The following is a 27,893-nucleotide window of genomic DNA, read 5'->3' as shown; positions in this document are numbered from 1 at the left end:
ACTCCAAAAGAGGGCCAGCTGAAAATCAAATTAGGTGTGACAAGGATGGGTGCAGAGGCCCAAGTGCAATAAACAAATGGCAGTTATAGGAGCGGAGGCATCTGAGAAGCAGGTAGGAGTCAGTCTTGAAATCTTGAGATTTATTTTTTCTATGTTAGCTGTTGATAGGGAGACTAACATTTTAATTAGCCCCTCATGCACATTTATATAATCCCTGCACGTTTTCAGGAACAGACTGATTTGCAAAGGTAGAGGTGTGACAAGTCAACAAGCATATTCCAAAGGCTGGTGGTTAACATGCTGCTTCTCAGAGGAAACTCACAAAGGAGACTGTGATTGCCACATTACTTAGGATTCCTGGGATAATCTTGTTGGAGCTGCTTTTGAAGGACACAGGTGTAGAGACTGACCTCATTCATGGGGTTACTCTAATTGGGCAGTTCCCGAGGAAGAACATTCTTTGAATGTTTACAAGTGTCCTCTGAAGATGGAGAAACAGCTTAGGGGATCATTAAAATGTCCCTTCAGTTTATTGTTCAAAGACACAGGTGCAGGAGCAGAATATAAGAAAAAAGAATTGTGAAACTGATACTGTAAATGAATTAGACTACTTTTTTTCTTAAAAGAGAGGGAAAAATCAACAAAATACTGAATCCAAGAAAATAGTCATTCTTTTGATGAAATACATTTGCCTTACTTCAAGGTATTTTTACCTTTATAGACAGAATAAACTGTTAGGTAGTAAATTTCATATTTTCCATCAAATGGTTAAGGGGAAGGAATCTCAATTGTTGTGAATGTGGTCTTTTTTTATCTTTTTACTTCAAGAAAGATTTGTCTGGTCATAAATAACAGTCTCTCAGGATCACTTTCAAAGTTGTTTCATTTTCCATGAGCTTTTGGCTTATTGGAGAGGGATTCTGTGGTATGTTGATAGACTTTTCTTGATAAATCTTGAGGAAAGTGAGAAAAAGAGGAAACAAAAGTTATTTTTTAGTTAGAACCAAAATGAATCAGAAATTTAGAGTTTTTCCATTCTTGAGACTTTAAGAAGTCATATCACTTATCCCATCAAATTTTATTTTGGGCAGCCAATTTGCAATGTAATGGGAAATAATTGCCTAACACTAAAGCTTTGGGCGATATTGCATCTACTGTACAACAAGTTGACATCAACTTATTAATCACTCTTCTTTAGATTTGATAATTCAACCAATTCAAAAATGACCTACCTATATCCAGCTGACATAAAGCTCTGTCTTGTTCACAATAATTATTTGAGATATTTTGGGAAAAATACAACATTCTCTGACGTCCCTAATATTTCATCCAAAAAAGAAAATGGTGTTAGATAGTCATGGCTTGTTCTTCATGACTTTTGCATGGTTCTGGTTGTCAGTGATGACTGATTATATAAAATGATTAATTTGTACATTCAAGTGATGGTTACTGTCTTCTTGTGTTCATGAAATTCTGTGATGAAAGGTAATATTAACAGAAAATGTACTGGATTGAGTAAGGAAATTGGGCTTCAAGTACCATCTTAGTCATTTACTGTATTTTACTATAATTTCCCTTATCTGTCAGTTTGCATACATGCATGCAGTGGCAATGGGATAGCTATTTTGTCTTCCTCACAATATTGTTAAGATTGAAGGAAACATAAGAAAATCCTATCTACATAGTTCTAACTATCCATCTATGTGTTAAAAAATAGGTTTTTGTTTTCCTTTTTAGTTGTGGGGAGAAAAAGGAAGGAGAGAGAATAAATGTTTGTTAATTTAAAAAAAAACTGCACCCCCAAAATAGAGAAGGGTTTCTACTGACTACTCTATTAAAGAAGATGCCTTCCAAAGATGATCTAGGATGTCAATCCATCTAGTAAGTGAGCTTAGAAATATTCTTTTCCCCAAGTTCCATACTCTTTATCTATAGTGATTTTTAGAGTCCTTTGCTTTAAATAAGATAATGCTTATGATATATATTTGAGAAAAAGATGAGGATTATATGGAGGAATAGAAATCTTTTAATTGAAAACATTAGAACTGAATGAGAAGCAATGCCAATTGCCTTTTTAGCAGCATTTTCCTTCTAACAATTCAGTTATAGTACATCTGTGTGGTTAATTTGTGTGACTACCTGTGGGCATTTAAAATTGCTTCTAATTGATTGTGATACAGACATCAAAGAAAATATTTGAATTGACATACAAATATTGTTTAATAACATATCCCCTTAATATATAGGAATTTTTTAGTATTTATACACATATGCATGCATGTATGAATATATAAAGTTGTGAATGCAACATACATGTGATTGTATGCATTTATCTGTATATGCACACATATATGTAGATATAGGCATTTGTGTGTAGGTGTGTATATATACATATATGTATATATACATACACACATATATCCAATAAATATTTACTAAGCACCTACTATGTGTAGACATTGTGCTATGTGCTAAATGCTGGAGCTACGAATAACAACAAAGACAGTCCCTTCCCACAATGGAGTTTACAATCTAATGGGGCAAAATAATATGCATAAGGAAGCTGAAGAGAAGAAAAGAAGGATGGAGGAAGGTACCCAAAAGAAGTCCAAAAGTAATGTAACTGCTAGGAAATGGGGAGGGAAAACTCTTTAAATAGAGGCCCCAGAGCTCATGGACCTGTCTAGAGTGAAATCCGAGGGTCAAAGGGTCTTATGTGAGACAGATTTAAATTTCTTTCTTTTTCTTTTTCTTTTTCTTTCTTTCTTTCTATCTATGCACACATATGTATACATAGGCATGTGTATATATGCATACATGTATATACATGTCTATGCCTCTGTATCTAATACTTGCATGTGATGTCAAACATGAGCCACTGTTTTGAATTTTTGCAACCACTTAGGTAAACAGGTGTCATGTATCTGAGCATCCTACTTTCTATAACTTTATTTAATGTCATATAGACATTGACAGCTACTATGTTTCATGTAGGAAGACTGAGGCCCAATAAGCCTATTTGGACACATACATATAGATGGAAATGTCAATGAATTAGGAGACAGCAGAAAAGTATTCTTCATGTACTAAAAATATGATGCCTTTGGTCAATTCACCTAAGATCTCTGGTTTGTGCCAACTCTAAAATTTTGAGTCTCTGTATACTAGGATATGTTTTAATCATCACTGTTGCATAATAACATTAATTTCTGCAGAAATATTTGCTTTATTGTCATTCAAAAGAATGATAAAAAGTTATTTTTTTACCAAGGCATTTTGGTGGAAAAAATATGGTTTTGGTATTTAAAGTATAAGAGCAGTAACTTGAGGAGCTGTTTTTATCTTGCTTAAAACAAAATATTGCCTTTCTATAGATTCACAAATATGTATATAATATATTTCTCTGCAATGTTTTAATAGTAATGCTTCCTTTGTAAATTAGATAAACCTTACCTCCAATTATATGTACTGAAATGCATACATTAATGATTTTCTCAAGGTCCTTGCGAATTTCTACACTTTATGTTCCCTACGTTTATTTTCTCCTTTGTAAACAGCTATTATGTAAGGAAAACACAATTCTTTTTTTGTCCACATCTAGCAGATATACAGAATGTAGATATATAGTATCAAACAATGAAATGAGTAATTTTTTAAAATATATATTTTAGTTATTTTGTTAAATATTTCTCAGTTGCATGTAAAAATTTAGTAACTCCTGCATTTGTTATTTTCCTTTTCTTTCGTGTTAGCCTAATGATAGCTATGTTGAGGTAGTATTCAGAGTTATTTTAATTTGTGTTTCTTTAATCAGTAGCTGTTTAGAGCACTTTTTCCCCTGAAAACTGCCTGTTCCTATCCTTTGACTATCAACTGGGTATTGGCTCTTATTTTTTTCCATGAATGACTCAATTCCCTATACATTTGAGAGATGAAGCAATTTTTAGAGAAACAGCCTTAGTTTCCTGTTTTCCTTCTAAGTTTGGCTGTGTAAAAAGTGTTTTGTTTTTGTTTTAATTTCACATAATCAAAATTCTTTCTTTTACTTTCTTTATCTCTTATTTGGTCATAAACCAATCCTTTATCCATAGATACAATGTATACATTTCCAACTACTCCTCTAATTTAGTTGATATCTCTGTTTATTTCTGAATCATTAGTCCATTTTGACCTTATCTTGGTTTGAGATTTTGTTCTATGCATAGTTTCTGCCAAACAGCTTTCCAGGTTTCCCAGCAGTTTTTGTCAAATGTTGAGTTCTTACACCAAACATTTGGATCTTTGGGACTATCAAATACTAGAGTGCTATGTTCATTTCCTACTGTGTATTGCATTTGTAAACTATTCCATTTATCCACTGCTTTTTTTCTTAGACAGTGGAAGATAATTTTATTGTTGACTACTTCATAATATAGTTTGAAATCATGTACTGCTTGTCCACTTTCCTTCACATTTCCCCCCCCCCCCATTGATTACCTTTTTTTCTTGACCTTTGTTTTTCCAGAGGAATTTTATGACTACTTCTTCTATCTCTATACAACAATTCCTTGTTATTTTGAGATACAACACTGAATAATAAATGAATGTAGGTAAAGTTGCCCTTTTAGTTTCTTGACCTGGCCTTGGCTGTTCTTGTTCCCTAGTTTCAGTTGTGTTTGAATTTTTGTGACCCCATTTTGGGAATTTCTTGGCAAATATACTGAAGTAGTTTGGCATTTCCTTCTCCAGCTCATTTTATAGGTGAGTAACTGAGTAAAACATGATTAAGTGACTTACCCAGGGTCACACAGCTAGTAAGCATCTGAGACATTTGAACTGATGAAGATTAATCTTCCTAATTCCAAACCCAGTGTTTCATTCACTGCGTGACCCAGCTGCCCTGGCTGGGCAGGCTTGCCCAAGAACAATTAATATTTCTCTTGTAGTTTATATCTGTCTTTATGTGAAAAGTATTTTGTAATTTTGTTAATATAATGCCTGGATTTATCTTGGTAAGTAGAATCTCATGTATTTTTTATCATCCAGTTATTTTAAATACAATATCTCTTTCTATCTTAGTAAGTTTTGTAGGTAATATATAGAAATATTAATGATTTATGTGAATTGATTTTATGTCCTGCAACTTTTTTGAAATTGTTTACTGTTTCAATTAGTTTTTTAGTTGATTCTCTAAGTATACTACCATATCATCTACAAAGTGACAGTTTTATTTCCTTATTGACTATTCTAACCTTTTCTTTTTTGTCTTATTTTTAAAGCTATGATTTCTAGTACAATATGTGATAGTGGCGATAATGAACATCCTTGCTTTACCTCTGATTTTATTTAGAAGACTTCAAATTTATTCTGATTGCACATAATGCTAGCTCTTAGTTTTAGATACTTATCATTTTATAAAAAATTACATTTATTCCTAAGTTTCCAGTGTTTTCAATAGAAATAGCATTGTATTTTGTCAAAGGCTTTTCCTGCATCTCTTGAGATAATCATATAATTTTACGGGTTTTGTTACTGATATGGTCAACTGTATTGACAGTTTTCCTAATGTTGAACCAGGCATGATTTTCTGGTAAAAATCCCAGCAGGTCAGAAGGTGTGATTTTTGTGATATATTGCTGTAATCCCCTTGTTAATATTTTATTTTTAAAATTCACGTTAGTATTCATTAGAGAGATTGGTCTATAAATTTCTTTGACTTTGCTCTCCCTTGTTTAAGTTCCAGAATCACATTTGTGTCACAAAAAGAATCTGATAGAAATTTTCTTCTATTTTTTCCCCAAATAGATCATAAAAGTAATTGAGATTAAATGTTTAGTAGTATTTATTCTAATCTCATCTAGTCCTAGGGATTTTTTTTTTGGAGCTCTTTTATGTTTTGCTTTTTATTTTTCCTCCCCTAAGATAGAAGTCTTTGATTATTTTATCATATTTTTTCTATTAACCTGGACAGTCTATATTTTTGTAAATATTAATCCATGTTTCTTAGATTATCAATTTTGCTGACATATAATTGAACAAAATAATTCCTAATGATTGCTTTAATTTCCTCTTCATTGGTGATGAATTCACCCTTTTCATTTTTGATACTAGTTATTTCATTTCATTCTATTCTTTTTAAATCAGATTTTCCTAGGGTTCATATATTTGATTGGTTTTTTCATAAAATCATCTCCAAGTTTTATTTATTATTTCAATTATTTTAGTTTCAATTTTATTAACCTCCTCTTTGATTTTCATGGTTTTTGTTTGCTATTTGACTGGGGATTTTTAATTTGTTTTTCCCTAATGTTTTGAGTTGCATGCCCAATTAATTAATTTGCTCTTTTTCTCTTTTTGATGTATGCATTTAAAGATAGAAAATTGCCCCTAAGTACTGATTTTTAAAAATGTTTTCTTATTGTTGTCATTTTGGAATATTGTCTCATTGTCATTCTCTATAATGAAATTTTTGGGTTTTTCTATGATTTGTTCTTTAACCCACTTTTTCTTTTTCTTTTCTTTTCTTTTTTTAAATGTATTTATTTAACTTTTAACATTCTTTTCACAAAATTTTGGGTTCCAAATTTTCTCCCAATTTCTTCCCTCTCCTCTTCCCCACCCCAGAACACTGAGCATTCTGATTTCCCCTATCACCAATCTGCCCTCTCTTCTACCATCCCTCCCTTCCCTTGTCCCCATCTTCTCTTTTGTCCTGTAGGGCAAGATAACTTTCTATACCCCATTACCTATATTTCTTATTTCCTAGTAGCAAGAACAGTACTCGACAGTTGTTCCTAAAACTTTGAGTTCCAACTTCTCTTCATCCCTCCCTCCCCACCCATTCCCTTTGGGAAGGCAAGCGATTCAATATAGGCCATATCTGTGTAGTTTTGCAAGTGAGTTCCATAATAGTCATGTTGTGTAAGACCAACTATATTTCCCTCCATCCTATCTTGCCCCCCATTGCTTCTATTCTCTCTTTTGATCCTGTCCCTACCCAAGAATGTTGACTTCAAATTGCTCCCTCCTCCCACTCCCCTCCCTTCCATCATCCCCCCCACCCTGCTTATCCCCTTCTCTCCCACTTTCCTGTATTGTAAGATAGGTTTTCATACCAAGATGAGTGTGCATTGAGAATAAACTTCATGTTTTTCTCTCACCTCCTCTCTTTTTCCCTCCACTAAAAAGTCTTTTGCTTGTCTCTTTTATGAGAGATAATTTGCCCCGTTCCATTTCTCCCTTTCTCTTCCCAATATATTTCTCGCTCACCCTTTAATTTCATTTTTTTTTAGTTTTGATCCCATCCTCTTCAATTCACTCTGTGCACTCTGTTTCTATGTGTGTGTGCATGTGCGTGTGTGTAATCCCACCCAGTACCCAGATACTGAAAATTTTCAAGAGTTACAAATATTGCCTTTCCATGTAGGAATGTAAGCAGTTCAACTTTAGTAAAGTCCCTTATGACTTCTCTTTGCTGTTTACCTTTTCATGCTTCTCTTCATTCTTGCTTTTGAAGGTCAAATTCTCTTTTCAGCTCTGGTCTTTTCATCAAGAATGCTTGAAAGTCCTCTATTTCATTGAAAGACCAATTTTTCCCCTGAAGTATTATCCACAGTTTTGCTGGGTAGGTGATTCTCGGTTTTAGTCTTAGTTCCTTTGACTTCTGGAATATACTATTCCATGCCCTTCAATCCCTTAATGTAGAAGCTGCTAGGTCTTGTGTTATCCTGATTGTATTTCCACAATACTTGAATTGTTTCTTTCTAGCTGCTTGCAATATTTTCTCTTTTTTTAAATTTATTTATTTGACATTCATTTTAACAAAATTTTGGGTTCCAAATTTTCTCCCCTTTTATCCCCTCCCCCCCCCAAACACCGAGCATTCTAATTGCCCCTATCACTAATCTGGTCTCTCTTCTATCATCCCTCTCTGCCCTTGTCTCCATCTTCTCTTTTGTCCTGTAGGGCCAGATAACTTTCTATACCCCTTTACCTGTATTTCTTATTTCCTAGTGACAAGAACAGTACTCGACAGTTGTTCCTAACACTTTGAGTTCCAACTTCTTTACCTCCCTCCCTCCCCACCCCTTCCCTTGGGAAGGCAAGCAAGTCAATATAGGCCAAATCTGTGTAGTTTTGCAAATGACTTCCATAATAGTTGTGTTGTATAAGACTGACTATATTTCCCTCCATCCTATCCTGTCTCCCATTACTTCTATTCTCTCTTTTGATCCTGTCCCTCCCCATGAGTGTCGACCTCAAATTGCTCCCTCCTCCCCATGCGCTCCCTTCCATCATCCCCCCCCCACCCTGCTTATCCCCTTATCCCGCACTTTCCTGTATTGTAAGATAGGTTTTCATACCAAAATGAGCATGCATTTTATTTCTTCCTTTAGTGGAATGTGATGAGAGTAAACTTCATGTTTTTCTCTCCCCTCCCCTCTTTATCCCTCCACTAATAAATCTTTTGCTTGCCTCTTTTATGAGAGATAATTTGCCCCATTCCATTTCTCCCTTTCTCCTCCCAATATATTTCTCTCTCACTGCTTGATTTCATTTTTTTAAGATATGATCCCATCCTCTTCAATTCACTCTGTGCACTCTGTCTCTATGTGTGTGTGCATGTGTGTGTGTGTGTAATCCCACCCAGTACCCAGATACTGAAAAGTTTCAAGAGTTACAAATATTGTCTTTCCATATAGGAATGTAAACAGTTCAACTTTAGTAAGTCCCTTATGACTTCTCTTTGCTGTTCACCTTTTCATGCTTCTCTTCATTCTTGTGTTTGAAAGTCAAATTGTCTTTTCAGCTCTGTTCTTTTCATCAAGAATGCTTGAAAGTCCTCTATTTCATTGAAAGACCAATTTTTCCCCTGAAGTATTATCCTCAGTTTTGCTGGGTAGGTGATTCTTGGTTTTAGTCCTAGTTCCTTTGACTTCTGGAATATCCTATTCCATGCCCTTTGATCCCTTAATGTAGAAGCTGCTAGATCTTGTGTTATCCTGATTGTATTTCCAAAGTACTTGAATTGTTTCTTTCTAGCTGCTTGCAATATTTTCTCCTTGACCTGGGAACTCTGGAATTTGGCCACAATGTTCCTAGGAGTTTCTCTTTTTGGATCTCTTTCAGGCGGTGTTCTGTGGATTCCTTGAAGACTTATTTTGACATCTGGTTCTAGAATCTCAGGGCAGTTTTCCTTGATAATTTCATGAAAGATGATGTCTAGGCTCTTTTTTTGATCATGGCTTTCAGGTAGGCCCATACTTTTTAAATTGTCTCTCCTGGATCTATTTTCCAGGTCAGTTGTTTTTCCCATGAGATATTTCACATTATCTTCCATTTTTTCATTCCTTTGGTTTTGTTTTGTGATTTCTTGGTTTCTCATAAAGTCATTAGCCTCGATCTGTTTCATTCTAATTTTGAAAGACCTATTTTCTTCAGTGAGCTTTTGAAGCTCCTTTTCCATTTGGCTAATTCTGCTTTTGAAATCATTCTTCTCCTCATTGGCTTTTTGAACCTCTTTTGCCAATTGAATTAGCCTATTTTTCAAGGTGTTATTTTCTTCAGCATTTTTTTGGGTCTCCTTTAGCAAGGTGCTGACCTTCTGTTCATGCTTTACCTGCATGTCTCTCATTTCTCTTCCCAGTTTTTCCTCCACCTCTCTAACTTAATTTTCAAAATTCTTTTTGAGCTCTTGCATGGACTGAGCCCATTTTGTAGGCTGGTATACAGAAGCCTTGACTTCTGTGTCTTTCCCTGATGGTAAGCATTGTTCTTCCTCATCAGAAAAGAAGGGAGGAAATGCCTGTTCACCAAGAAAGTAACCTTCCATAGTCTTATTTCTTTTGCCTTTTCTGGGCATTTTCCCTGCCAGTGACTTGACTTCTGAGTGTTCTCCTGACACCCACTTTGCCTCTGGATCCTCCTAGCCAGACCTTGGGGTCTGAGATTCAAATGCTGCTTCCCAGCCTCAGGGCTTTTGGTGGGGGCAGGGCTGCTATTCAGTGTGAGATTAAGTTCAGGTGCTCAGGTGGGGGCAGGGCCACCTCACGGGCTCAGTTCCCTCAGGGGGTTTATGCAGAGACCTTCAACAATGGATCTGGGCTCCTGCCTGCTTGGGGGGCCCTGGTCTGCTCCCGCCTCTGCTGTTGCCTCCCAAGGGGGCCTGAGTTATGGGGGCACCCCACTCCCTTCTCGATCCACCAAAGAGACCCTCTCATCGACCCCCATCACCTGTGGGTGGAAGGACCTGCGTGGCCACTGGAGATTCTGTCGCTGAAGCCCTCTCAAGTCTGCTCCTCTTGGTGCTGCGCGCCAACCCAAGGCTGGACTTGGCTCTGCATCCACAGCGTAAGGGACCTTTTTGTTAGAGGTTTGCAGGGCTCTCTGGAACAGAAATCTTCTTTGCTCCACTGTTCTGTGGCCTCTGCCGCTCCAGAATTCGCCAGGAGTTTTTTTTTTACAGATGTTCTATAGGCTATGGGTTCAGAGCTAGTGTATGTGTGTCTTTCTACTCTGCCATCTTGGCTCCGCCCCCATCATTTCTTTTTCATAGTTACCTTTTCATGCTTCTGTTGATTCTTGTGTTTCAAAATCAAAATTTCTATTCAGCTCTGGTTTTTTCATCAGGAATGCTTAAAAAGTTCTCTATTTCATTAAATATTAATTTTTTCCTTGAATGATTATACTTAGCTTTTCTAGCTGGGTTATTCATGATTGTAATCTCAGCTCTTTTATCTTCTGGCACATCATATTCAAAGTTCTCTTCTTTAACACGGCAGCTACTAAATCTTATGTGAGCTTGACTGTGATTACAAGGTATTTGAATACTTTCTTTCTGACTACTTGAAGCTTTTATCTTTGACTTGAAAGTTTGGAATTTGGCTGTGATGTTTTTGAGAGTTTGTATTTTGGTATTTCTTCCAAGCTGTGATTGGTGAATTCTTTCCATTTCTAGTTTACCCTCTACTTCTAGGATATTGGGTAGTTTTAACTAAAATTTTCTGGAAATATGAAGTCTAGGCTCTTTCTTTGCTGATAGTTTTTAAGTAGACTAATAATTACTAAATTATCTCTTCTCTATGTGCTTTCAAGTTCAGTTCTTTTCCTAATAAGGTAGTTCACATTTTCTTTTATTTTTCTTCCCTTTGACTTTATTATTTCTTGATATCTCATGGAGTCATTAGCTTCCATTTTCCCAATGCTTATATTTGAGAATTTTTTTATTGAGCATTTGTAAATCTTTTTCATTTGGCCAATTCTGGTTTTTAAGGAGTCATTTTCATCAGTGTATTTTTGTACCTTTTCCCTCCTCCACCCCCATTTGGCCAATTCTGGTTTGCAGGGTGCTTTTTCTTCAGAATTTTTGTGCCTCTTTTCCGTGTTAATTGTCTTTCTACAATTATCTTCTTTTTCTTGCCCATTTTTTTCCTTTACTACTCTAATGTGATTTTGAAAATCATTTTAAGATCTTCTGGAAAGTCTTGTTGGATTTGTGTCCAATTCACATTGTTTTCTCTTTGATGTTTGCTTGTAGCGATTTTTATTTCCTAGTCTTCTCCTAAGTTTATATCTTGATCTTCCCTGTCCCCATTTTTTATGGCTAGATTCTTTTTTTTTTTCTTTCCCAACTTATTTCTTTATTTCGAACTCTATGTTAAAACTGAACTCATTTTTCAGTATGCAGGGCAGTAGAAACACTATATCAAGCTTCAGCCTTTTTCACATGCCATTTTCAGATTTAGTTCTAGAGGTTTATAAGTTTTCAATGTTTCCTAGTTGTCTCCTGGAGTAGAGGCGTAGTACTGCTCTCTTGTCCTACACTCTGGTCCTTACCCAAGAATGATCTTAAGTACTTGCAGTCTATATTGCACTTCAGGTTCCCTGCTCCCTTTGGACTGAAAATGATACTGTTGTTCAGGGTCTCCAATCCCTTAGGACTAGTAGTGTTATTGTTTTTCAGGATCCTGATATCTTATGACTAAAAGTGATAATGCACCTGAAGACATCCATTCCCTTTTGACCAATAGTGCCCTTCTCCTCCCTTGAACTTTGCCCCAGGTGTGGGTATAGTCCATAGGGTTTCCAAACAATGTCCGGTCCTGAGTATAGTGCTATCACAAGAGATCCCTATTATCTCTTTCTGAATAGCTGCACAATTTCTTTACCCTGTCACTGGTTTGAGAGCTCCAGAAGCTTCTGTTGATTCTGTTGCCACCACCTAATCCCACCACTGATGTATCCTTCATGTGGGCTCTTGGCCATGTTATAGATCTCTCTTTATAACCTCCTGACTGGTCTTGGGCTGGAAGAATGCTTCATTCTTAATTTTTGTTGGCTCTGACACTCCAGAATTGGATTTTGAGATGTTATTTTAAACTTGTTTAAAGGGGAATGTTGTTAAGAGTTCACTTGAGTACTTTCTCTACTCCTCTGTCTTGACTCCACCCTATTAAGTCTCCAGTTGAATGATTTTAGGTGCTTGTTCAATGAAACACTTGTTTTCCTAAAGGAAAAGAACAAAAGATAAGGTTATTTCAAGTGTATAAACCATCTTGTTTTCTTGTCTGCAATGAGTTATATGTATAATGTTAATCTCTATTTTCTTCACTTTGTGGCTTCATGATCACTACCTAGTCTCTTCCCATGATCTTCTCCTCCCAATACAAAAGTAAGAAATAATAAAAAAAAAACCATCTTTTTATAATAATACTAAAGCAAAATAAATCAACATGTAGATGACATCGAAAAATTCGTTGCCTCTTCTACACTTAACCCTTCACTTCTCTTTTGAGAAATGGGAAGAACTATTAATCATCAGTATTCTGGAGTTATGATTTGTCATATTGATCAGAGGTTTTAGGCCTTTCAAATTTGTTTTCCTTTACAATGTTGTAGTTATTAATACATTTTTTTCTTCCATTCACTCCACCTCCCACTTTCTCTGTGTTCATATAAATCTTCACAGGTTGTACAGAATCCATCACTTCTGTTATTTCTTATAGCAGAGTGATATTTCATTATACTCATATGTACAATTTGTTTAGCTATTACTCAACTGCAGAGAATCCACTTTGTTTCCAATTTTTTCCAGCACCCCAAAGTGCTATTATAAATATTTTTTGTAAATGTGAACTTTTTCCTTTTTCTTTAATCTTTTTGGAATTTATCATCATGGAATCAAAGGGTATGCTGAGTTTCCATTATTTTGGGTGCTCTTTGCAGATTAAAGAACAATACATCAATGCTCCTAGACACCCTCTAGCAATGATCTTTTTTTTTTTCTTTTTATCATTTTTGAAAGTCATAGATGTGAGGTGGGACTTTAGAATTGCTATGATTTGCATTTTTATTATTCATGATTTAAACATTTTTTCCATTCTTTTATTGCTTTCCTTAAGAACTACCTCTTCATATCACTTGATGTTAATTTATTGAATCTGCTTCTTATATATTTCAATCTATCTAGCTTGTGAATATGTATACATATATGTGCATATCTCAGATAAATTTGCTGCATTTTCCCCATTTAACTGTTCTGCTTCTAATTCTAACTATTGATTTTACTTGTGTAAGGCCTTTTGCAATTATATGTAATTAAAATTGCGATGTTTTCCCTTCATTTTCTTTTAACTTCCTATCATTATAGATATTACTGTGTTTGCCCTCTTCTGGTTAGTGACAACAATGCAAATGAAATATTTTGGGGGGTATGGTTGCTGCAATAATAGAGGAAATTCTTGACAAAGTCATCCCCTATCTTTCCTTTCATTGGTCTCATTTCCTCCATTCTTCTTCATTTTTCTTTCTCTTTACCCCACCCCTCTGCCCCCGGAGTTATATTGAGAGGTTAAATATCAATGGGGGCAATCCTTCTGATCTAACATGACAAGTATTCTTTGTAATATTTTTTTTTAGAGGTAGATGGTAGCAAAGTGGATAGTGTTCTGAATCTAGAGTCAGAGACTTGATTTCAAATTCAGCCTCAAGCACTGTTATGTGACTCTAGGCAAGTCACTTGACTTCATTTGTCTCAGTTTCTTTAACTGTAAACAGAGCCTACCATATAACAGAGGTTTAATAAATGTTTTCTTCCTTTTTTTACTGAGTAGTCAGCTTTAGTTAAAGCAATGAAATATGGATATGGAAGGATAAAGAGCACATTCAAAAGAAAGAGACAATATTTACTAAAGTATATTTCAGTGTAATGAAGCTACATATTTGATATACAAAATTTGTATACATTACACAAGATAGAAATAATTATTATTTTGTTTTGTTCCATAGGACAGGAAATGCTATGAGGAAAACACCAGATTCTAAGTCATTTTACAAACCTTCTCAGGACTATAAAATAAAAGAGAAGAGACTTTGAAATATTTGTTCTGACATCTCAAAAGATAAAAAAAAAATATTTGGACAGAATACAAATGAAATGTTACATTATGGAAGATTTCTTATGTCCATTTTTTTCAAAAGGCTATTATGCTTTTTCTCATTACCTCTCCTATCACATCAGTAGTCAAAAAAAATGAAGTCTTTCCCCCCTTTTACTCTAATAGAGTCAATGTCTGTGATTCAGACATTAGAAAAGAAGATATAAGAATTTAGAATTTAAAATTTTATACCTTAGCTATGAACCCAATAACTTAGATGTGTAGCTGATAGACTTTTTTTTTTTGCACATAAGAAGTTAACTAAATGTTAAACAATATTACGAGAACTTAGAAAATGTAACTGATATAAGGGTATGCCACTTCAAAGATAAATTGCCTAATATGAGTATATTCATTCATTTGTATGTGTCTTATTGCATCCCAAATATGTAGGTGATGACAACATTTCAGGAGCCATTCTGCATGCTACATGGACTCTGACTCCTTGATAAAGAAGACTCAACACTTCTTCTTCTAGAACCAGGGCACTGACCTATCCCTGTGCATGCTCCATAATATCGCCCATTTAATGAAATGGAGAGAAGCATGTATAGGAGAAGAAGCATGTATAATATATTCCATGTGTATACAGAGCAACATATGATTCGGTGTCAAATTAGTTTGGACAATTAATGCTAAGTAACAGGTGTTCAAAGAAGAGAGAGATCATAGCAGACTAGTGTGGATGGCATAAGTTTTGAGGTCATGAAGGGACGGGTAAGATTTGTGTATCTGGAGAGGTGTTGTGTAGATAGGAGAGTCCCAGAAAGAACAAGGTTCAGTGGGTCAGTAGTATATTAGTATGGAGGGAGACGGGCATAATATATGTTTAAAAAAGTAGGTCAGGGCCAAATTATGGAGAGGTTTTTGCATGTTAGGCTAAGAAAATTGAAAGTCAACTTGAAGTTTTTTGACCCTGGGAATAACATGACAAAACAATGTTTTGGGGAGATTAATCTGGCATATAATATTTCATTTGATATGTCTTTTTTTGTCTTTATCAATAGTATCATAACATTAGGGTTAGAGAAAGAAAAATTTCCTGTCTTATGAGCTTTTGTCAACTACATTTCGATCTTAGTAGTATTTTTAAAAGTAATCATTACAACATCCAATAGCATTCTAAGGGCAGTATGGTAGTACCTGTACCTTCTAGTTTCAACTGGATCTTCTGTTTTCTTTCTCTACAATGTTTAATAAAGTGATATGTATAGGACCTTGCAATTGTGAACCATGGAAAGGAAAATGTTAGCAATGCATTCTAATATGCTAATAAATTAAAATTAAGAGACACCATGCCCTTGGTTACTAAACCCATATATGTGGAAGTCTCTAGTGGATGAAGAGTTCAGGTACATTGTCAATCATTTATCCTGTGAGGCCTAGCTCAATATTATTGTCTGGCTTTACATGCAAACTCTATCTTTTAATGAGATCTTGGCTATTGGAAATCCTTTCAGGTTGTGCTGAGGTTTCACCTTTTTTTTTTTTTTTTAACATTTTCCTTTTTCTATTAGTTTGGTCCCTATCAGCATATTGAATTTTAGTTGTTACACAGGATAACCCACAGTTAAAACTGAATTATGATGACCATTCTGCCACAGCCACAAGTGAATGATGCAAGCTTCTTTGGAATGGGATACCATGGAGTAAGAGGAACTCATTCTAATTTGGCTATGCGAGGGAAAGGAAAGTAGAGGAATTAGAACATGTTAGGTGACAGAGACAGAAATGGAAATGAGAGAGCCCCGTGTCTGCTTCCCATAATTTCTATAGTATGAAAATAAAATTGGTCACATTTCTTCATCATATCTTCCTTTTCTATGTAATGGAATTGCATTTACCTTTCTGCCAGTATAAGATGTGAAGGGTAGGAATGAAATCCAAGAGTCAAGTCTGCATAGAGAAATTAATATGAAGTATTACCTCAGCAATGAGCCTGGGTCCACATTTTCTATTTTCCTAATTATCTTTAACTACTCTTTATTTGTCATGTCATGATGCTTAGAACTATAATATGCATGATAAATGTTAAAAATGTTCAGTCCTTACTTTCTGAGGTCTGGCAAGATGAAATAGACTGAATACATAGAGTTCAACGGATCTGTGACCTCATCTATTCAGGCCTTCTCCCATGATCACAGTTGAGCATTCTTATTTCCCTTTAAACACTCTAGGACTGATGCGGAAACAGGGGTCACTAATTCATACATGAGGATCCATACACAGCCTATTGACTTAGTTTTAAGATATAACACTATCTATGTTTCCTTGTGTTTTTACTTAATTTGTTCAACATTTCCCAAATACATTTTAATCTGGTTCAGCGACTCAAGAGTGTTACAGACAGTATGTGGCTGTGTGCTTGATACCTTTGCTCTATTATACAGCCAAACTGACCTTCATCTCATACCTCACAAATTACATTCTATCGCTCATCTCCAAACCTTTTTATTGTTTGCCCATCTGATCTAGAAGGAATGCATTCCCTCCTCACCTCTTAAAATCTCTAGCTTATTTCAAAACTCAGTGACCACATTTTATATGAAGTTTTTGCAGATATATATACTCTCTCCAATAACAGCAGCTGGTACCTTCCCCTCTTCCAAAAATTAACTTTTTTTGGTGTATTTATGAATGTGTGTGCATGCGTGTGTGTGCATGTGCATGTGTGTGTGTGTGTGTATGTGTGTGTTTGTCCCATTTTATAGAATGTAGACTCCTTCAGGACATTGATTAATTTATTTTTGTTTTTGATCTCTGCCTGGTACATTGTAGGTGCTAAATGGATACTTGTCAATTGATTGAAGCTGGAAGAGAAGCTGATGGCTTAAACCAGATAAGAAAAACCAGGAAAACAGATACTTAGAAGAATCATGACAGAGCACAGAAGTGAAAGAGTGTTGAATTAAGGGTCAGAAGGTTCTAACTATGTAATCTTATGCAAGTTACTTATGCAAGTTACTGACCCTGTTTCTTAATCTGAATATGAATCAAGTAAACAGAAAATCTGTACTAAAAAGGGACCACTATGACCTACAATTCCAATCCATAAATGAAAAGCAATTTACTCTCGAAAATGTATGTAGGAAATTATTACCCATATTCACTGTCATCTTCTTCACTGTATGCAAATTTAACAAGAAAACTTATTCCAAGTCATTAATAATAGTGTTCAGTTACAAATGATCCAGCATATCTCCTTGGGGTATTACTCCAGAGGTCAACTTCTAAGTGTACTTCAGATAAGGATAGCCTTTGAGTGTAGCCTTTCAACCAGTTCCAAATTCATTGAGTCGTATGTAGTATCAACTAATCTTTATTGCACCATCTTTTCCAGAACGATTGTGAAATACAAGGCTTGGCATAAGTTTAGGTAATCCATCTCTATGACCTTCCACCTCTCTCCCAACTTATTGAACTTGTCAAAAAAGGACCTGAGGTTTGTCTGCAGTGACCCTTTGTTGATGAAACTGTGCTTATACTTTGGTGCAGCTGCTTCCATTTCTTCCATTACCATGTTCCTTTAATGATATGTTCCAGAATTATGTGAGAAATTCTGATCAAGTTCACTAACTTGTAGATTGGATTCTCTTCTCATTAAAAAACAACATAAATAACAACGAATTCTGGCAACATTTGTTTGTCTCCATCAGTGTTCTTTATTATTATTCTAAGGTACCTGACAGGGGCTAATCAATCATATATATACACGCATGCATACATATGCACATAATGTACATAGTGTGCATATAAACAACACATCTATACAGGCACAAACACACTTATATATGTATACAGATACATAAATACATTCATTCAGTAAGCATTTATTAAATGGTCTACTGTGTGCCAGGCACATAGTGATGGGTATATATACAAAAAGGAAAAGACAGAGATATGCAAATAAATAGAGCAAGCTATATAGAGGATAAATAGGAAAGGATTAAAGAGAGGAGAGCCCTGAAATTAAGACGGGTTAGGGGAGACAGTGTAGAAGGTGAGATTTTATGTATATATACACATATATATACAGGCACAGATATATATATATATGTATATACATGTGCACAACACATATACACATGTACACACATATATATACAGGCACAGATATATATATATATGTATATACACGTGCACAACACATATACACATGTACACATAAACCTATGTGTGCATATCCGAATGTATGTAATATATAACATTATGTATGTATATGCATCTTGTGGTACATATTCATAATACATATATTACTATACTTGACCTTTCTCTTTTCTCCAACAAAACAACCAAACAATCTCAATTTATTTTCTTTGCTTTCCATGATGACTTCAGTTGAGGTTGAGTTTTAGTGCCTTCTACATTATTTTTACTGAATTATACTACACTCCTGTTTTCAATTTCCCATGACTTGACCTTCTCCTATGTTTTTTACAAATATAATTTTTAGGTGAATTCCCAATTTATCTACAACTATATTGTTAAAATATTTACTTGTATCCTCATTGGAATTATTTTTCTTTGTGTCTTCAGAATGATAGTCGGTCAATCAACAAGCATTCATTAAGCTTTATGATTGGTACTTAATTGTTGGTGAGTCATTTTTGGTCATGTTTGATACTTTGTTACCCTATTTGGGGTTTCCTTGCCAAAGATACTGGAGTGGTTTGTCATTTCTTTCTCCATCTAATTTTACATATGAGGAAACTGAGGCAAACAGGATTAAGTGGTTTGTCAGGGTCATAAAGTTAGTAAGTATCTGAGTCTGACTTTAGACTCATGTCTTCTTGACTCTAGGTCCAGCAATTACATCACTGCTTATTTTACTTACTACAGGAAATAAAAAAAAAAAAAAGACAAAATCATGGTCTTTGACCTCAAGCAGTTTATAATCTGATGGGAGAGACAACATGAATAAAATGTCCATACGTGCTGTATAAATGCGAGATAATTTCACAAGTCAGGCACTTTCTTGCGGTGGGAGGTTAGGGATATTGTGAGAGGCTTCTTTTAGAAGGTAAAATATGACCTGAGTTTTGAAAGAAGCCCAGTGATGAAAGGGAGGTGAACAGGGAAAGCATTTTAGATTGATGGACAGACAGTCAATGAAATGACCATGAGTCAGGACATGGAGTATATGTAAATTATAGCCAGAATAGCTAATAATGCAGGATTGTAAGGTATGTGGAGGGGAGACTGGAGAGGTAGGAAGAGGCAGACTGTAATAGGATTTTATTATGAAATAGAGGATTTCATATTTTATATTTGATTTTTATGCTGACAGGGATTTACTGAAGTTTATTGAGTAAAAGTAACACAGTCAGAATTATATTTTAGGAAAGCCATTTTGGTAGGTGAGTGGAGGACAGATCAGAATGGGGTGAGACTGGATACAGTGAAACCAACTAGCAGGCTGTTAGAATAGTTCAGGCATGAGGAGCCACCAAAGCAGGGTATCTGTGAATAAAGGAAAGGCAACGTATATCACTGGTGTGATGAAGGTAGAAATGATAAGACTTGACAACAGATTGGATATAGTGAAGACAAGAGGAGAAATGAGGATGATGTGGTGGTCACAAGCCTGAGTAACTGAGAAGATGGTGGTGACCTTGACAATAATAGGAAAGTGGGGCAGCTAGGTGGTTCAGTGAATAGGATACTGGCTCTGGAGTCAGGAAAAACTGAGTTCAAATTCAACCTCAGACATTTGACATTTACTAGCTGTGTGACCTTGGGAAAGTCATTTAACCCCCAATTGCCTTGCCTCCCTTCTCCAAAAAAAAAAAAAAAAAGAGACAATAATAGGAAAGTTGGGAAGAAGGGTCATTTCCAAGAGAAAGATAATGAGTTATATTATGGATTTGTTAAAGTTGATGTTTCTGTGGTATTTCCAGTTTTAGATTCTACAAAGCAATTGGGGATTTAAGAATGGAACACAGGGGAGAGTTTAGGGGTTGAAATATACATTTGAGAATCATCCGCCTAACTCCCATAGAGGACGATGAAATCATGAAGATAATAAGAGAGGAAAAGAGGTCCCAAGATTGAGTGATGTAAGATATCTACAGTTAGTGACTATGATGTGGATGAAAATCCAGCAAAGGAGATGAAAGAGCAGCCAGACATGTAGGAGAAAGCATTGCCATGGAATCAAGAAAGGAGAGAATATCTAAGAGAAAAAGGGTAACTGATATGTTAAAGATTGTAGAGAGGACAACAAGAACGAGGGATAAGAGTAAGTCAAACGATTTGGCAATTATGGGATCACTGGCAAGAGCGATGGTGAATTATGCATAGGCAAGAAGATGGTTCTCCTCTTTTCTGAGACTGGAGTGAAGGAGAAAATAGCTCTGAAAGATGGCAAATTTGAGATCAGGAGGGGGAGAAAACAAGGTGCTCTCAGCAAATGGTTTTATTTACCCATTCACTCATTCAATTATGTATGCATGCATGTATGTTAAGTAGGAGGTGATACCCTTAGTAAAGAGGGTATGCCATGAGAGACTTGAGGAGTGATGAGAGGACATGGGGCAGTAGATATAGTGAGTGGAAGAGCAAATAAGTTAAGACTATACTGATAAATGTTAAACGGCTGACTCTCTGGGGAAAGTATGTTGAATGAACTTTTTAAGTTTAATCTGCATTCCTGACACATTCTCTATCACCTACTTTGTCATAGAAATCAATAAAATAATGCATCAAGCCTTGGTTTGTGGCATTAGTAAATTTCCAAAGTGTAAATGCTTAGACTGAAATTAACAATCACTCCTTCCTCTTCCATAGCAGCTGGCTCTAGCACACTTGCGTCTAGAAGGCTCTTTCTTCAGAGCTTCCCAGTCTTCCTGGGCTGACATTTTACTCCATAGACCCCTCCCTAGTCTTCCTTTGTCCATGGGTGGAGAACCTGTGGCCTTTAGGTCACATGTGTCTCTCTGGGTCTTCAAATTCAGTCTTTTAACTGAATCCAAACTTCAGTGAACAAATTCCCTTAATAAAAGGATTTGTTCTGTGAAACTTGGACTCAGTCAGAAGGCCACACCTAGAAGGCCACACATGGTCTCAAGGACGCAGACTCCCCACCCCTGTGCCAGATCCGCTCTTTAAGGAGTGTACCCAGGGACTTTACCTCACCATTTCCTATCCAGCTTCTCCTTAGTAAAAGGATTTGTTCTCTAAAGTTTGGATTCAGTCAAAGGGCTACACTTGAGAACCTAGGGGGCCTCAAGGCCACAGGTTCCTCATTCCTACCTATGCCTTTAAAACTTTGCTTTATCCTCCTTGGGTTGTGATTTGTTGTTCACCTTGCTTATTAGAGAATCATTCTGCAAAACAGGGATGATCAAATTTATTCCCATGGAGGTGTTATCCAGAAAGCATGCGAGATAGGAGACAAAAATATTTTTGGGACAGGTTTTTAAAGAGAGAGCAGGTTTAAGTAGGTGAACTTTCCATCACAACTTTCCTACAAGGGGCACACAATAAAGCTGGAATTTAAAAAAAAGAAAGATTAGTAACTCCAAAGTCGAGGTATTTCCCCAACTTTAGAAACAAATTGTCTTGAAGCCATTTAATTCTAATGATATGAACATCTATGCAAAGGGCAAAAAGCAGAGTTGATATACAATTCATTAAAAAAGAAAAAACATAACAATCTTGTGTGTCCTCTTTTTGCAATCTTAGAAAACAATGAATTGTACTGGATAAGTAGTATTTCAGCATAGTCAGGACATCTTACTATATTTGGAATCATTTTTCAAAATTATTTTTTTTAGTGATATCTAATTTTCCTTACTTTCACATAGGTTAATTAATATTCATCCTAACATTATTTCCAGAGACATGTTTTCTAAATTCCCCTATATTAACATGGAAAACCTGACTACTACTAGTCTGTAAAATGTCAATTATTTGAACTGCATGTACAAGCCCTTGAAACAGGGATTCTTAACTGGATTCCATGAAACTTTTTTTTTTATGCTTGCAATATCAGCAGCCCTAGTGATTGTTTGTGGTCTGATACTGGTCAATCTTCTAAACATTCTGATGATGCCGTTTTCCATTTGATCATATGGAGACAGATTCTTTAATTCAGAACACTTTTGCATGACCTCTGAATCCAAAGCAGTTCAAAAGTTTTTACAGGTCAAAATGCTTTCTGCTCAAGGAAAGATGAAGAATTTGGAGAAATTGTGAATAAATTACCCCCAGTTTACTAATTTCAATGCTGTAGGTGAAAAGAAGAAAAAATGGAAATATTGCAGTTCATTATTTAAACTAAATTAGCTGAAAATATATATTCCCTCTCTGAATGTATGTTACAAAGATCCCTATGGCCCTCCAGTCATAGGCAGAATACTGGTAAGATCAGTACTGCCTTTTTATGTTTTGATGGTGTTGACATCCATACAGCTGTAAGACAACTCAGACGCCAAACTAGTTGTGAGTTTAGGATCATTTTTCATATGGGGGATATTTTTCTTCTTACACAAACTCGAAAATGAATTTGATTTTTATTAAAATTTCATATCATGCCATTGGAAGAAAAAATATTTTACATAAGAGGAAGCCAAAAGGAATTCATGCCAGATGCCATTATTTTTCCAAACTTTCAGTACCTTCCCAGTCTTCACTTAGAAGACCTCAGATGTAAGCTGGGCCTAGCATTGCCAATGAAAATCTTTGTGTATAGCCCTTTCCCTGGTGCTGATTGTTATGTGACCTCAGACTTCTTTAGGTTGATTGGAAGCTCCTAGGGCTAGGCCAGTTTTCCAAATAGTCCATGATGTATTTATTACACATCTTTGAGACTACTTCCACAGCATAGTCATTGCCATAATGAAAGGTCCTAATAGTCTCTCAGACCCCAAAAAGGAAGAAGAGTTCCCAAAATACTAGGACCAATGCTTTGGACTGATTTCCAAGGTGCTGACCATGTCCGTAAGCATAAATTAAGGGGGCAGGATTGTTTAGTGGAAATACTGTTAAACATGGAGTCATCGAACCTGAATACAGATCCTGGCTCTGTCCCTTATTACCTTAGTGACCTTGAGCTTATAATCACTTAATCTCTCTGGATCTCAATTTCCATCTCTGTAAAATGAGGAGATTGAACTAGCTGATTTCTAAAATTGATTCAAACTTTAGGTCTGTGATCCTATAACTAAAACTAGACCCGTTTTCTGCAATATATCTCACCTTTAAAGCTATTGTTGAATTTGACATGACCACAGTTTTGTAGTTGGTGGTAGTTTTGACTGACAATTTTGTTGACAACAATACCCATCCAATATCACATAACATACTGAGTTGCTGTACCAAATTTACTCAATAGATATCAAGGGTCAGATATGTCAGTAGTGTCAAATTATGTATACATCTGATTAATCCAATAGGAACATTTGATATTATTTCTGTATTAATCCTGAATCTGCTACGCTGTCAAATCATTTTCCCTATCACAAGTAGTAGCCTAAAGGAAAATTATGATTCAGTGTTCCAGAAGGTGCTCATACACTAAGTAAAAACTGAATCAAAGAGCAAAGTGTGTCTTTTGGGAGAATGGCTGGGAGATTTTGTTAATGGGACAGTAAACTCCAGACCCAGTTAACAGTTCAGGAAGTTGTGTTTTTTTTTTTACTTTTTTATGACTTGGAGCCTTGTATTAGCTTTCCATGGCATGTTCAACTTGTTGAACAGTCTCATTAGCACCATTAATTAGCTCCATTTGAAATTAAACCCCAAGACAGACTGTTTTTTCCCCTCTCCCTAACCCCCACTTTCATAAGATCCACAAATATAATCAGGTCAAAAGAAGTTGTTATTTACAATATGTGTGTTCATCCTTCGTTGCCAAAGAAGACCACGCCATCAGAGAAATAATGATGTGACTTGCACTTGACTTTGTTTTGAGTGAGGGAGGGCTGTGCAGGTCACGAGTCTCACTTCTCCTTAAGAGCCATCTGAATCAGTGACCAGATATTCTTCAGGATAAATGGAGATGGCCCAGAATGAGGCAATTGGGGTTAAGTGATTTGCCCAAGGTCACATAGCTAATGAATGTCAAGTGTCTGAGGTGAGATTTGAACTCAGGTCCTCCTGACTCCTGCACTGATGCTCTAGCCACTGCACCACCTAGCTGCCCCCTATTTACAATATAACCCTTAGGTAGACAACCACAGGATGCCAAGGTAGATCTTGTAGGGTGAATCAAACCTTGGTGAACATAAAAAAAAGAATGGAAAGGAGAAGGATTACTAAGGATACCCTGAAGTAAAAACAACCTTCAAGCAATAAAGTGTCTCTGTGGTGTCACAGGACACAATGAAAACTACATGCCTGAAAAGGAGACCCTTTACAGTGGGGGAGCAGCGACAGCAGCCTGGGAGGTGATAAGGTGGAGCCACAAACAGTGTTAGGTTCCACACCAGTTGTTCCAACTGCTAAAGGAAGGTCAGTCTCTTCATTCATACATCCCACTCAACAATTGGTCCTTTCAGCCTCACCCAGTCTTGGAGAGAGGCAATGTCTTGAAATGGAAAGAGCAACTGATATATGTCTACTTCTCCCCTCAACACTCAATCATCTCCCTGAGGATTGTCTGCTTTGTAGCTCCCTGCGTATGTTTAGCTTTTCAGACCCAGGGTTGGTGGAGAGCACAAGGGGGTGTTGCTTCCCTTTCAACTTGACTGTTGACATGATCAACTTCTCTGTTTGCTTTTCTTTTTTGCATGCAGGCTTCACCCCAGCAGGGAGCAGAAAGGAAGGGCTTTGAGGTTTCATCCTCATATTCAGTCTCTATTAAGAGCAAAGTCTATTTTTATAACAAAACTCTATTCACTTCTCCAATTCCCTAGGGAAGGCCTGAGCCAGACAGAAACAAAAATTAGATCAAATTGGAAAGTTGAATATATTTCTGGCAGAAACTATACACACACACACACACACACACACGTGGGTGTGTGTGCATGTGCACATGTATATATATGTATATGCACACATATATGTGTGTGTGTATCTATACATACCAATATAATTATATATAATTTTATATTATATGTAATATATTATAATATAATTTTACAATACATACATACAATATAATACAATTTTATAATATATGTATAATATATAATATATGTATGTACTATATAATATATTATAAATATATATATTATATTTATTTTTGCACAATCCATGTGCAAATGTCAAAATAACTGAGCATAGGCAGCCCAACTCACTGGATCCAACTGGGTCTACCTGTTATTCACTTAGAGAATTGAGCAAAACTAGATGTAGTCCTTCAAGACAGAGATCAACCTATTTCAGTCTGATCCAAGGTAGCATGGTAAATGATGCAATCTATGAGATGAATTGGAGATATTGGGTATGGAGTAGGGCACTGAATAAGATGGAAATACTAGAAAGCTTTAGAACTTGCTTTTGAATCTGGCTTTCATGGTTTTGTGCCTATCTTTTATTATTGAGGATGCATATTCTGCTGGTATGTGAAACTGTATTTTTTTTCCTAGTTGTAAGCCTGAATTATCCCCCAAGAAGGGCAGGATGAGCCATGAGCTACACACCGATAGTAGAAAGGAGACTGGGCCATATGAGGAGCTAAAAAACAGGTGTTTGAAGAACATTACCCACAGAGGGGTTCATCTGTAATCTCAGTCCTGCAAATCAGTAGAGATCAGATCACAAGGGTTTAAGTAAAAACTGATGCATTAGTCCCTGATGAGAAGTTGGAGATGACGTGAGGAGGGTTGAAAAAGGAAATGAGGTATATGTTGGATAATTGGTCATTCATCAAAGCGTGCTAATCTTTTGATCATGGGACACAGGTTTCAGAAATAAGACTGTATCAAAACTACTGTGCATGAGTAGCATAGGAAGCTTGCTGACTCAGATATTAAATGGGTTAATTTTGACATAATTGATGCTGCTTAATGAAGACTGTAAGGATTGGCCTATGTCAGAAATGAATGATCTCAGCAAAGGAAGCAATTTTGGGCAAGGTGAACGAATTGAAGCAGCACCTTTGCTCATCTTATCTGAACCTTGTGTAAGCAAACCAACCAGAAAAGCAGCGAGATGTAGTTCTCCCAACTTCATATGCTTCTGACCTTATTCTCAGAGGAACAAGCACAGGACATCACAACGTAGAGAAGCTGAATCAGATTTCTCACAAACTATGTTGTTATTGTGGTGGTTGCTGTTGAATATTAAAGCCTTTTTCTACCCCCACCACCCATCCTCAAAACATTCAGTCTAAAATCCTCATATTATAGATAATGATACTGAGGCCCAGAGAAGCAAAGGGATGCATTCTTTCTTACAGTTGGTGATAAAGCTGGCCTAGAAAAAGCACCAATTTTAGAGGTGAACTCAGATTTTGCTTTTGATGTTTTCTTCCTGTGTGATTTTCCATAATTTGTATCACTTCTCTGTGTCTCAGTTTTCCTATTTGTTTAGTGACACCTCTAGACTATATGAACTTTAAAGTGTCTTATGAATCTAAATCTGTGATCCTATAATTCAAATCTTTGGATTCCAAATTCAGTGCCCTGTTCAGTACACTCACTAATGCTGAAATTTGCATCTATCTAAAACAGCTGGCCAGAAGCTTACAGGGAGAAGGATACAATAAATCAAGGTGGGAGGGGAGGGAGTACTGGGGAAGAAGATAATGATCTTGGAAAGAAAACGGAATGTTTCCTTTTCATAAGATCATGACCGTTTTATGCATATGTAAGAAAAATATAATGACTTGGTATCTCTTCCTTTAGATGCCAGATTGAAGAGTGGATGGCAGAATTTCACTTTGTGCTTTCTTTTCCATAAGGTTCTAGTGGAGAGTGGCCCCACAATATTATCTCTTCTTTCATTGTTAATGCATGAACTTAGAATGGGAAATATAAAAGGTCATTAAGGAAACCAACTATACTTAAGTTGTCATAAATACAGTTACCAAAATATTGAACACACTTCCACAAATTCATACACTCAAAGTTAAAAACTTCTCTTCTACTATTAGAAAGATTCTCTTTATATCAAGCTGTATTTCCTAGTCCTATCCCCTGCATACAGAGATCATCTCATTCCATATAATAACCGTTCAAACACTTGAAGGTGGATATCATTTCCTATATATGTCTTCTCTTGAGCATAAACATTTACAGGAATCCCATGAACTTAAGACCCTTCACCTTCCTTTCCACATTAAGCTCTATCGATAACCTCTCGAAACTGTAATGCCCCAAAACTGATTCAATATTCAAGATGTGACCTAAGCAGGGAGAACTCTTAATGACTTATCAATTCCCTAGACCTGGACATTATATCTCTTTGAGTATAGCGTAAGCCTATTTTAGCTTTACTCATTGCCATACTATACTGTTCATTCATATTGAGCTTGAATCCCACATTAGAGTGCTGAGAAAAGTCAGAATATCAATGACATTTTCAGCCCTGGGA

Source organism: Notamacropus eugenii, chromosome 6 (assembly GCF_028372415.1).
Source record: "Notamacropus eugenii isolate mMacEug1 chromosome 6, mMacEug1.pri_v2, whole genome shotgun sequence".
Lineage (NCBI taxonomy): Eukaryota > Metazoa > Chordata > Mammalia > Diprotodontia > Macropodidae > Notamacropus > Notamacropus eugenii.
Note: the sequence above shows the minus strand (reverse complement) of the source record.